The sequence below is a fragment of the Polypterus senegalus genome, chromosome 15 (genome assembly GCF_016835505.1).
Source record: "Polypterus senegalus isolate Bchr_013 chromosome 15, ASM1683550v1, whole genome shotgun sequence".
Taxonomy (NCBI): domain Eukaryota; kingdom Metazoa; phylum Chordata; class Cladistia; order Polypteriformes; family Polypteridae; genus Polypterus; species Polypterus senegalus.
Window position 1 is genome coordinate 64401334 of NC_053168.1, and position 14089 is coordinate 64415422.

Sequence of the window (14089 nt, forward strand, 5' to 3'; positions counted from 1 at the left end):
TGTTTGCATGGATATCCTCCAAGTGCTTACAATGCAAAAACTTATAGCAAATACTCCCTGTCAATGTCTGATATGTATTGAGTTCAGCTCATCATAACTTGCTTATTAGGGTAAGCTCTAGGAATAATAAATGTATTTTTGAAGATCTTCCATTCATTTTGACATTTATCATATACTGTATACTATGGAGCAATAGTTTATGGCTCTTTGGGTTCAGTTGCTGCTCTGGTCACTGTCTGTGTTGAGTTTGCATGTTCTCCATGTGTGAACATAGGATTTCTCAGGAGATTCTAAATTGTTCCAACGTGAGTGAGTGTACCTGGTGTTAGAGTGGGGTCCAGTGCAGATGATGAGTATTGCCATATACTGTATCTGATATCTGTCAAGGTAAATCTTGCAAATAATGGGTACAGAAAACTGAAGGATAACCTGTTTCTTTTCCATTATACAGTTAGTATGTATGAAGTCTTTTCATCATGAGATGAAGGTGAACATGAACTTTATTATCAATTTGTTTTTTTTTTTTTTTACTTTTTCTTCATCTAAAGGAAAGTAACAGTTGGGAGTTTATTTTTTCATATGTGTATGATTAATTTTTGGTGCTTCTGAAGCATATAATTAATGTCCTCTCATAGCTGAAAATATAGTTCTTTAATCTTTATGCCACTGAAATCTGTTTGCTTGCCTCATCAGCTGCTTGGTAAAAAAAACAGAGAAAAGGTCATTATTCAACCATAAATATAAAAGTTAATAAAAGTAATAGAAATAAAAAAAATGGGAAACACAATATGAACCAAACATTTTTCATAGAAACTGGGCACAGTCTCTGAGTTTCAGCTCCTCTCTAGACAAGCAGCCAGCTGCAAAGCCCCTTTGATTTCCCTTGGCGCAGGAACATGCTCTGTTTTTTTCTTTAAGTCATTCAGTTCTTTTCCTTTTCTTGTTTACTCAGACCCAGAACGTCATTTACTTCCCTGAATGAACACTCGCACAGATGCAAAGACTTGACTCCAACAGCCATCCTGTCTCTACAGTTTTGCATCTTCTCCAATCTGCCTTCTGCTACTACTGTTCCTCAGGGACAGCACTTTTTTTGCTTTTCAATCCTTGTGCAGCTGTCACTGTGGGCAATGGAGGATTTGCATGAATCCTTCCTTCTATAACAGGTGAGCAGTTCCTTTGTTCATTTGACCTAATCAGCTGAGCAGGTGTTTAAGTGGTGCTGAATGGGCTTTATGGAAAAACATTATCAGTGAAATCCTGTAGGTATATTTTAAACTAATAAAGTACATTTTGAATGAAACATTTTAAAAGGTAGACAACTCAATAAATTTCTGATTATATGGGAACAAGCACAATGAAATGCATTTTTAAAAAGTGTTTTATCAGGCTGGCATAACAGTCAAATTTTTAATAAAATAAAATGAGCAAAATAAAATGAACACTTTAAGTTGTTTTGAAGTTTAAAAGATTGCTGATGTTGTCACACATCTTCTTTAATACACTAATAAGCACAGGGTTAGTGTATATAATGGCATTCTGATAAGGTAGTGAACTTGAAGATTTAATTGTAGGCTTTCTGAATTTTGAGAATCCATTCAAGTCTTTGAACATTCTAAACTGTAAGTAAGCAGACCATATCTACTATATAAAAAAACACTAAGGTATGTGTGTGTGTGTGTGTGCCCAGTCCCTTTGAGCATTCTGATTGGTCAGTTTGGCTCTGGCAGAGGGAGCATGAGGCACACAAGAAACAGTAAAGGTGTAGAAGGCATGCAGAGAGATGCCTTCAAACTTTGAAGTTTAAAGACGGGAAGCATAAAAGCTGACAGGAGACGAGCAGGGTGCCTCAAAATGACAGAGTCTGAGAAGCAGGCTTTATGGGATCATGCACTGACACCCAAAAATACAGAGGAAAAGTGGTGAAGGTATACATAAAGCAAAAGATATACAATATTTTACATTTATTCCTATTACGTATTGTCTTTGAAAGATAATGTAGCAATTACCTAAATATAGTGATTATCTACTGTGTTTCAACTATTATTTTTTTCAGTGTCTTAAAAATAAAAAATAAAATAGATCAATAATCAAAGGCTACTGTGAAGGTATATTATTGCATAGATTCATGTTTGTCATTTTCATTCTCCTACACTATGTAGTTATAGTTAACTATGTTGTGTGTATGAACGCTAAATATTTGCTTTATAGCACAGCATGTATACACCTAATATACTTGTGAACAGCTGGCTTAAGCAAACTAAGCATTTTGTGTAAATGTGTATGGTCACCTTACATGTATGGTTCTAATCACATGTGGACATCTGACTCAAGTAAAAAGACTTACTAGCTTGACATGAGCAGACCAAATGGTTGTCTTTAGAAATCACTCCACACCTGTGCCAGCTGCCCAATCACCACACTGCTACCTGCTAAAGGTGCCCTTTCTCTGCCGCTGACCACACCAGGTGCTCTATATATTGGATTAACCAAACAATATGTATTTGTTATTGCAAAACAGCAAAATTAATAAACCAATAATATCAATATGCTGGAAATGTATTTAAAAGAGCATTTTAAGGATACAGTCTATACGGATACAGATGATGATGAGGATACATTCCTCCAAGCATAGGTGTATTGCTGCTTTAAATGTTTCTTCTTCTATCTTGCCAAATTCAGTAAACATGAAGATGCATTGCTTGGGTGATCATGAAGATCTGTCTTTCTGCGCAGCATGAATCTCAAACTTAAAGGCCACTCTCCTAATGAAGGTAAGAATGATTACATAAATTATCAATAATCCTAAAACCACTGTCATTTTTACATTACAAAATTTCTATTTTCTGAAGCTGATGCCCATACTAATCTTATTTACCTTGGGCTAATACAAAATGATGTTTTGGACATTCCAAAGAAACTATAATTGATATCTTTAGTAGTCTAGAATTCAAAAGTAAAAGATACAACGTTCAAATCAATAAAGATTCAGACTTTACATCAATACCTAGCAGTTTTCACTTCTAGCACATATAATATGCAAAGTATTAATTAAAGATTTCAACAGTTAAAATTGCAGCTTGAGTTTGAGCAATCTTTTGTATGGTTTGTTTAAGAACTTGCCATACTTCAAATATGGACTGTTTTTATATTATATATTTGAAGCCGTTTGTTAATGAGCAAAGTTCTTACTTTACTGTATTTTTAATCCACAGTTTGATGAGATTGATCATTTTTGATAGAGGTTTTCATTATGTTTCCATTAACGTGTAGAATGTAGCCAGGTTTTAGCTGTTTAAATGTATCTTTCATTCCTGACTCTGAAAACAAAATATGATCATAGTGGAAAAGGCTTAAATATTTTAATGTTTCCTATACTATATACAGAGCATTTATTTTTTGTATTAAATTATTGTCAGTCCTTAATACAACAAACAGAATTTTCGTATGTGATTAGAATTCTACTGTTACATGCGAATCTCCTTCACTGTCGTTTTTCACTTATCATTATTTTCATTTAATTTTTTGATAGATACTGTAAATAGATAGATCAATCATGCAGACTATTGCTATTGGTATAAAGGAGCTCCAGTAGTGTTTCTTGACATACTTCTAATGAAAGATTTGTTGGCTGAAAGTCCTCAGTGTTAGTATGTCACAGAGAGGATGTGCAGCATTGGTCATATTAGCATCAGTTTTGTTATAATTCTCTGCTTCGCTACGACCTTTAGGGGTCGTAGAGTGTGTCCTATAACTGAGCTTGCCCTTTTAACTAGCTTCTTGATTCAGTGGGCCTCTCTTGAAGTGATGTTACCAGCACAGCACTCCATAACACAGAAAGTCACATTGACCATCACAGAGTTGTAGAAAATGTGAAGGATGTCACTTCCCATGTTAAAGGAATTCAGTCTCTTAAGGAAAAAGAGCTTGCACTGCCCTTTCTTATATAGTTCCTCTGTTTTCCAAGACCAGTCCAACCTATCATTAATGTGGACCCCCAAGTATTTCTAGGAGTGGTCCATCTCTACATCCACTTCTTAAATAGTGACCGGATATAGAGGTTTTTGGTGCGGTGTCAATAACCAGTCCCTTTGTGTGTTTCCTTGTATCTTAGCATTTTTAGGAATAGAAGTCTAAGGACAGTTCTGGGGTATGTTCATGTCTTGGAGGGACCAATAAAGAACAAGTAAAACAGGGAGCTGAACAAAAATGAATTGGTTAAAAAGGAATGATGGAAGAGGGAGAAAAAGAAAAGGAAGGGAGGGGACAGGAAGAGAGGGAATTTTGTCAGAGACACCATGAGAAGAAGAAATGATTCCACTTTAAAATTTGACACTTGACTCCCGGGTTCAGTGAAAAAAATGTTATTATTACCCAGGAGAGCTGGACCCATTTTGTTAACACTCTCTTTTCTTCTATCTAACCATTCTCAATTCCTAGTGTCCTATTATTTGTTGTCTTGCTCTTACCTTTCCTCCCTAGCCCTGGCTATATTGCTCTCTCCATTTTGCCTGCAAGGAAGTGCGCTTGTCTGAAAGTGCTTAACATAAGAAGAAACCATTCCTTCTAGATAACTACAGATCCCTTCTGTCTTCCTCCTCTGATTTTCTGCTCTCTGCAAAAAAATCCTTGTTTCAGAACTGAATTGCATACTCTGAAATAAAAGCTCACCACCTCTTCTGCTCCTTTAAGTCCTTCTAATGCTCCAAAACCATCATCCATCTCTTCTAATGACTTCCACTTACAAAGTCAACATCCAAAAACATCCTCTGACCCACCTCTGTGCTGCTCTTCTTTTTCCTGCTTTTCTACTATAAATGACTGATATTTCTGACCTGCTCTGTAACCACAGACCCACCACCTGCGCATTAGACTCCATTCCTTCACATCTTCTTCAGTCCATCTCTCCTTCCTCAAACACCAACATCTCTTCTCTTAATTCCTCACTGACCTCTGTCATCTTCCCACTGATGACAAGTACTGTCATTTGTTCCCTGTTCTCAAATATCTTTCTAAACCTGTCTGCCATTGACAGTTACCATCCTGTCTCCATTCTGCCATTCTTGTCCAAGACTCTGGAATGAACTTTCTGCTTTTCTATCTGACAATAATCTACTAGATCTTCTTCAATTTGGATTCCACAAGAGTCACTCTAACAGGACTGCACTGCTTTCAGTCACAAATGCTCTTAGATTAGCCTGAGCTGCTTCTCTTCTTTCTTCTATTCCCTGAACAAACTTGTAATCAGTGGCTCTGCTTTGAACTGCTTCAAGTCCTACCATTCCGACTAATCCTTCTGTGTCTCCTGGTTTAACATTTTGACTTCTCCACAGGTGTGTCTCAAGGATCAGTTTTGGCTCTGCTTCTGTTTTCTGTTAGGTAATTTTATTTCTTCTCATGGCTTCTCCTACTACCTCTGTCCTGAGGAGAAAGTTTGTGCATCATCATTACCCTTTACAGTGCACAGATTTCAGCCTAAACCTCTAGCTGTTTTTCTGCCATTGCATCATCAATGAACTTAAATTTAACCTTTCAAAACTTCTGATTCTCCTTTCTTGTAGATTTCTCAAAGCATTACTTTTGAAGGTGTCTCCTTTTTATCATCAGTCATGGTCATGAACCTTGTCATGACTCTAGACTTATCGCTTTAATTCATTGAATATATTTATTTATTATCTTAATTATGTTGTTTCTTTCTTTATAATATTCACAGGATTCAAATATTCCTCACTAATAATGCTATCCAACTCATTGTTCAGGCACTGGTTCTCTCTCTATTGCAATGGTGTCCTGGCGGGGCTTTCGTTAACTGATATCAGATCTCTCCAGATTCTCCAGAATGCAGATGCTCTGCTGGTGTTCTCTGTTCCTCATTTCACTTTTACTGGTCCTCTTATTCAGCCTCTCCACTGGTTCTCTATTGCTACAAGAATCTACTGTAGTTAAAAACTCTTGCTTTAATTTAATATTTCTAGTCTTTGGTTTCTCCATATGTCCCTTCAAAAATTTCTGTTTTGCCTCTGCCTGTTGGTTGACTATCTCTCCTTTCGCCAAATGGGCCAAAACTGGACAATGCTTCTCTGTTCATGCTCCAAAGCTGTAAAATGATCTCCCTTTGTATATTTAAACTACAGCCAATTTAGTCTAGCTTCGGCATTTTTTGGAACACAGGCATTTTCAGAAAACATTTTCAAACTACTGTGACATACTCGCCTATATAGTAGAAGGACCAGGGAAGAGAGCATATTCAGGGCATTACCACCCCAGGAATGCTAGAAGGCAGCCCCCCTGGGTTACAGCAGTGACTTGGACTCCCACAGGGCTGATTCCACCCAGAAGTGCTGTTGGAAGAATGTCATCAAGCACGTGGAGCACTTCTGGGTGCTCTATAAAAGGAGCAGACACCATTACTCTGATAACCAGAGTCGGGAGGAGGTGGACAAAGCTTGCTGGAGGAGGATTGGAGAAAGAGGGAAACAGAAATAAAAAGAAAAATGAGAAATGTGTTTTGTGCAGTGTACTGTGCTTGAACTGTGCTGTAAAGGTGGGAAACAAGAGAATGCATTTCTTATGTGTGTGTGTGCTGAATTTGTGTCCTGTGTCTGTCTATGTCGGGTTTGGGCAGCAGGATTGCATTCTGCAGGCTACCCTACTTAGTTTGTCTTCTACATAATAGCTGCTGTTGTACTGACAAAGAGTTTAGGATACTGAATTTTGTCTTGGTGTAGTTGTAGGTATAAATATATGGTTGTAGTAATAATACTACTCTGTCTTGCTTGATTTTTTATATTGTTCTCTGTTGGATAAAGGCATCTGCTAAATAATAATAATAATAATAATGTGTTTGAGAGAAGGCCTCCCTATTCTGAAGAAGCCAGCAGAGTGAACAGATTCTTCATTGTTTTTGGGTGTTTGTGCTTTGCGTTTCCTCTAAGACTATACATATCTTTACAGTTGAATATTGATTAAAACATTTTTTTCCAGAACTCAATGCATAACTGGTGTCACTTTATCAGAGTGTTGCTTGTAAAACTGTGACTAGTATTGTAATTGTATGGACAACTGTACTACTTCCTTGATCTTTGTAAAATATTGTTTTGATTTGCGATTTACAGTATAATGATCATTTTCCCATTTTTCAAATAATCCGTACCAGGAACACTATGAGCTTTTCATTATTCATAACAATTGATGAGGTTGAGGGTAATAAAAATTACCTACAATCTCAAACAAAATATAAAATCTTTTTTTTTTCTTTTTAAGTGGAAAGTATTGTCATTGTAGCAATAATACAAGAAGAAATTTAAGAATAGAAAATAAATGCTACTAGCTCAGTTTAATAACAGAAATATTTTAAAAATGTTAATTTATAACAAATATCAAATAGTCATATAGGAATTCCAGTATATTTGCCAGGATTTTGAAAAGGTCAAAAATCAGATAAAGAAATATGACACATGTATGAAATAATAAAGGTTTTATAAATCAGTTTGTAAAGGAAAAACAAAATCAAACTTTTTTTCATTTTAAAAGTATTTTATACTTGTGGAATTCATATATTAAAATTGTATTCATTTACAGGACTTGCAAATCTACTCATTTGAAGGAGACCAGAATAATAATGAACATGGCTGAATTCAAAGTAGACACTCAGGAGTCTCACTCACTTAAATATATACCAAAAATGAAACTAAATCAGAAAACCGGACACAGCTGAAAACTTATGGTATGTACTAGTATTTGATTGCCTTCTTCTGAATTGCCTTCACAAGCACAAAATGTTGGAAAACAAAATATTTGTACTGTATATCTTCAATTAAGCCAGTGGTTTTCCCATGACATTCTAAGACTTTGAGAAAATGTATGTGACTGAGCAAGTCAATTTTTCATCATAAATGTAGTTTTCAGCAAAACAAATCGCTATGTTAGTTCTTCCTGTGTTATTGATTGTGTATCTTTAGTTCTGAGATGGGCAATTAAAAAAGCAAAATATTTGATGCAGTATTGGATATGTAAACAAGTAAATTGTCTTTTTGATAGTGGCTTCCTTGGCTGTTTTGACACCACACATTTATCCAGACTAACCAAAGATTATGCTGATGCGTACAAGACCCATGCACAGAAAAGTCCTTTGTACAGTAAATTAGGTGTAGAAGTATGATGGGTGTGCATGTATATTTGCAAACTGATTACAAAAACAACTGAGCAAAAATGAATTACCTTTTTTATGACAGATACAAGTAAATACTTTTATCACTGTGCCCAGTCAATTTAAAGCGAAGTGTTTCTGGAGTTTTCTAAAGTTACTCCAATTTTTGTTTTTTCCTACATTCTCATAAACATGCTAGTTCTTTGACTGGTGATTACAGTTGACCTTGTGTGAGTGCGAGTGTATGTATGAGTAGGTCCTATAATAACACTCTTTCCAGTGAATTTAAGAGTTTATTCATGCATATATCATATTTTATGTTGTTTTAAAATAAAATAATTATGCTGTCCTACAGCATTTCTGATTTCAAATTCTCTTTTCAATCCATCCATCCATTTTCCGACCTGTTTAATCCAAACTCATGGCAGCAGGAAACTGAGGAGCCAACCCCTGCGAGGGTACCATTTTATTGTTTTTTTTCTAAATTTATTGAAATATGTACAGTGGTTTGCATAAGCACAACCAATGTTTATATTGAATTTTAAAACCTGAGCATGTTGGCTGTAAGTCTGCGTCCCTATTACTTGCCCAGAGAGTTTGGACATGTGATTGTTGTTATTGTTTACATCCCCTCAAGCGAACGCGCGATGGCAGTGACATCATCCATTCCGCAGTTGCTAAGTTACAAACGCAGCACCCTGAGGCACTTGTGCTAATCGCTGGAGACTTTAACCATGTAACGCTGAACAAAACATTACCTGCCTTCTCCCAGTATGTGGATTGTAACACTCGGGGAAATAGGACTATTGACCTACTGTATGCAGACGTTAAAGACGCATACAGCACCACCCTGCTGCCTGCGCTTGGGAAAGCAGATCATAACCTGGTTCTGCTTCAGCCTCAATACAAACCAAGAGTGAGGCGCTACCTACAACACACGCTCATTCAGGAAGTGGTCCCTGAGGCAGAGCAGGCTCTGAGAGACTGCTTTGGAACTACAGACTGGGATATATTGCTTGGGTCACATAGTGAGAACATTGAAGAGGCTGTTGAATGCACAACTGATTACATCAACTTCTGTATGGACATTGTAGTTCCAGTAAGAACAGTATGCTGCTATGCTAACAACAAGCCATGGGTTACAAGTGACATCAAGGGCCTTTTGAACCAGAAGAAAAGGGCTTTTAAAGGTGGTGATCAGCATGAGCTCAAGTGCGTGCAGAAGGAACTCCGAGTCCAGCTCAGGGTGGCAAAAGAGCAGTACAGGAGAAACCTGGAGCAGAAGTTGCAGAACAACAGCATGAAGGAAGTGTGGGATGGGATGAAGATTATCACTGGCTGCAGCTCAAGCGGGTGCCGCCATCGAGACAGATGTGGAGAGAGCAAACCAAATGAACAACTTCTTTAATAGGTTTGATCACAGTAACCCACTCTCACCTCGGAGTACTACATCCTCCAACCATCCTTCTGCTGATACCAGCATAGGTGAGACATCCCCACCCACAATTACAGCAGCCCAGGTGAGCAGAGAGCTGAAAAGACTTTGTGCCAGCAAAGCAGCGGTCCAGATGGTGTATCGCCACGACTGCTGAAGGCCTGTGCGTTGGAACTGGGGAGTCCTCTACAGCGCATCTTCAACCTGAGCCTGGAACAGGGAGAGTCCCAAGGCTTTGGAAAACATCTTGTATCACCCTGTCCCAAAGGTATCACGTCCTAGTGAGCTGAATGACTTCCGGCCTGTTGCTCTGACGTCACATCTGATGAAGACCATGGAGCGGCTGCTGCTTCACCACCTGAGGCCACAGGTCCGTCACGCCCTCGACCCTCTGCAGTTCGCATACCAGGAGAAGGTGGGAGCGGAGGATGCCATCATCTATATGCTTCATCGATCCCTCTCCCACCTGGACAGAGGCAGTGGTGCTGTAAGAATTATGTTTTTGGACTTCTCTAGCGCCTTCAACACCATCCAACCTCTGCTCCTTAGGGACAAGCTGACTGAGATGGGAGTAGATTCACACCTGGTGGCATGGATTGTGGACTATCTTACAGACAGACCTCAATATGTGCGTCTTGGGAACTGCAGGTCTGACATTGTGTTCAGCAATACAGGGCGCCGAGGGGACTGTACTTTCTCGGTCCTGTTCAATCTATATACATCAGACTTCCAATATGACTCGAGTCCTGCCACGTGCAAAAGTTGCTGATGACACTGCTATTGTGGGCTGCATCAGGTGTGGGCAGGAGGAGGAGTACAGAAAGTTAATCAAAGACTTTGTTAAATGGTGCGACTCAAACCACTTACACCTTAACACCAGCAAGACCAAGGAGCTGGTGGTGGATTTTAGGAGGCCCAGGCCCCTCATGGACCCTGTGATCATCAGAGGTGACTGTGTGCAGAGGGTGCAGACCTTAAATATCTGGGAGTGCAGCTGGATGACAAATTGGACTGGACTGCCAATACTGATGCTCTATGTAAGAAAGGTCAGAGCAGACTATACTTTCTGAGAAGGTTGGCATCCTTCAACATCTGCAGTAAGATGCTGCAGATGTTCTACCAGACGGTTGTGGCGAGTGCCCTCTTCTACGCGGTGGTGTGCTGGGGTGGCAGCATAAAGATGAAAGACGCCTCACGCCTGGACAAACTTGTTAAGAAGGCAGGCTCTATTGTAGGATTAAAGTTGGACAGTTTAACATCTGTGGCAGAGCGACGGGCACTAAGCAAACTCCTGTCAATCATGAATAATCCACTGCATCCACTGAACAGTGTCATCTCCAGGCAGAGGAGTAGCTTCAGTGACAGACTTTTGTCACTGTCCTGCTCCACTGACAGACTGAGGAGATCGTTCCTCCCCCACACTATGCGACTCTTCAATTCCACTCGGGAGTAAATGCTAACATTAATTTTATTTTAATTTTTTTTTCATTTTTATTACTATTTAATTTAATATTGTTTCTTTGTATCAGTATACTGCTGCTGGATTATGTGAATTTCCCCTTGGGATTAATAAAGTATCTATCTATCTATCTATCTGTACCTGTACAAAAATGTGTGAGAACCATGTTAGAACCTCCTGCAGAATTGGAGGAAATAAAAACATTTCTTTAATTTACTAAAAAATATATATTTTGGAGCTAGACAGGATAAGCGAAGTGCTTAAGTGTTTACAGTTGTTAATGTCTGTATATGTACCAAACACGTTACTGGTCTGTACACTCTGCAAAGAACTGTAAAGCATACTATATATATGAATGTGTAGGATGAAAAAAGGTTCTACCTAAAGTAATTAATTTGTTGATACCCTGTTTTATTCCAAACTATTATTAATTGTGGTCATAGTGTGTAATCACCCTGTGATGGAGTGGTGTCCGCTCCTTGTGTCCTATGCTTGCTGGGATAGGCTCCAGCTCCCCTGCGACCCTGCTCAGGATACTTCCAATTTAGAAAATGAACCGTGGATACTTCTGGGGAGCTTTTTAAATTAGTGCATTGTGTCTCTCATAGTTGATCATGAAGCACAACTAACTGTAGCGGTGCATTTAAATCATGGCCAAGCTCAGACATAGAACTACAGTGTATGGGTGGAACACTGGAAATATGGTGTAGAAAGGAGGATTGCACTTTACTTTTGTAAATATTTTGTATGTGAATTTAATTTGGTTCAGGTTTCAGTCTACAGGAGGTGTTCCATGAAGTGGGTTGACTGAGCAAGCCTTGCTCGCTTTATTTCAGCAAGTTTTAGCTCCACCAAGAAGGAATTGTCACACTTGGTAATTGGGACATCTAAGCATCATCACTTATTCTGTTCTGTAACAGGCTAAAGAAGAAGCTTACCATAGTGTTGTGGCTTGAGAAATAATAACAAGCATAGTAAAACATAACAATAGTTACTATTTTTTTTTGCAAGATGTTGTTCCTAAAGGTTCAGATACCACATGAATGTTAAAATCTGCTTATCTGTATGCACTTAAAGGTATTTGATATAGAATGCTGATATTTCAACAAAAAAATCATTGTAAGTTTCCTTTCTAACTGGCCTAGTATGGAAAGAAAGAATGCCTGCCCAAATTATATTATTCTAATATGTCTTTCATTTCATTCTACTTAAGTAACTAAACATTTTAGAGTTTAACTGGAGTTGTGTCTATTTAGAATAAACACCTAATGGGAAATTTGATACTAGCAGGTTTCCATCTACTGTATCTTACAGAGTAACAAATGCTTGAATTTCAAAGGACTTTAGTTAATTATATATTTTTTTCAATAATGAGCCCACACAAATGCATTTCTTGGAGGCAGGGATGAGGTACCAATACACCTCTCTGCAAAATAAAAGAAACATAAAGACATATATTTGTTTTTGCTCCAAAGCAATACAAGAAGGCCATCAAAACCATCAAGGTTGCAAATCGAGTCTTATGATGGCTGTAGATGACTTCATGGCTGGCAAACTGCTTGGACACATATTGTGGCTTCTTCACCCCCACCTGGGTAGCGTAGGCTGCCCAAAATACCCACTGAAAATTCAAGATGATCACTACATGTATACATTGTCTACACAAGATATATTAATAGTTCATTTGTTTGAAATAATGCCTTAAGGCTGGTCCACATTAATATTCTCAGCAGAAAAAAGGAGATCCTTGTTAGCAAACTCTGTAGTGTGAGGTTAACTTTTCTTAAGGTCTTTCTTGCAGGAGTCAACAGGAATAGTCAGGGATGTTTAGCTAAGTCATTACAAAGCTATCATTTTTTTTGCTACAGCATGAGTGCTAAACCAGAATAAAAAACACTTTCTTATTTTAAGGTGCAGTCATGCTGACATCGTGTGCTGCACGGACAGACCTAATATTGTCTGGCAGCATTGCATCTGCAGCCACAAATCACAATGCCCACTCAAAAACATAAAAACAACAAAAAATCAGCACAAAAAGTAATTATATATATATCTTCTTATATAATACGCTACCGTGGCTGTTCGTTTTTCTCTCCAGGATTTTAAATCACCTGTAGCTCGCAAACCGTTTCACCTATTGACTTGCAATTTGGTACACATATACTATGTGACGTCTACTATCCGCTTTCGGGGGGATCATTTTTATTACTCTTTTTATTTTTATTCTATTTTATTGTAGAATCAACTCTCGGCAGCACATAGCAGAGCGGCCATGTGGTGCAGGCGTATGGGCGCCATTCTCATTCCCTACCACCTTCGCGGTCACTTCCCCTACCTCTTCATATCTTTAATATTCTTGAGGTAGATTGAAGACTGCCAGCTTAAGTGAAAAATTAAACAAAACAAAACAACAAGTAATTGCAACACAAAAACTAACTTAATCAGTTTTAACGCGAAAAGATGCCGACGAAGAAGAGAGAAGCAGCGGGCTGCTAGGGTGGAGAAAAGAAGAGCTGCTCAGGAATCAGCAAGCGCGTCAACCTCTGAGCAAACAAATGCAAAACAGAGACAGAGAAAGAGTATGAAAACTATGAATGCTCAAGTCAAATGTATTCACTGCACGACATTGTGCAGTACACTGTTACTGGTATATATATATATATATATATATATATATATATATATATACTTTGTATGTATATATATATATATACTTTATATATATATATATATATACTTTGTATGTATATATATATATACTTTGTATGTGTATATATATATATATATATATATATATATATATATATAAGAACAAAACAGTAAAAAGTGAAGACAAATGCATTTATACCTAAGAGAGTAACCACAGAGTTAACTGCATTTTTGCCACACGGTAATACGGTACCTGAACTATTCCAAAGCAACATTTGCACTGATTTCTGTTTTTTGTATCTTACACCCTCATACACATTTATCATAAGAGCATCCCTTATCTGCGATGGAGCGTTTGAGTATAAGAAAATATGAAGCTGGTTTTACATTAAACATT

General features: G+C 37.9%; 1 long non-coding RNA gene across 1 annotated transcript; it reads left to right on the forward strand.

Annotated features, from left to right (window-relative positions):
* Positions 1-1051: 1051 nt before the first annotated feature.
* LOC120515687 lies at positions 1052-7700 on the forward strand. The gene is made up of 3 exons (XR_005630685.1): positions 1052-1166; positions 2683-2774; positions 7582-7700. It is a non-coding gene; the product is annotated as an uncharacterized LOC120515687 (long non-coding RNA).
* The last annotated feature ends 6389 nt before the right edge of the window (positions 7701-14089 follow it).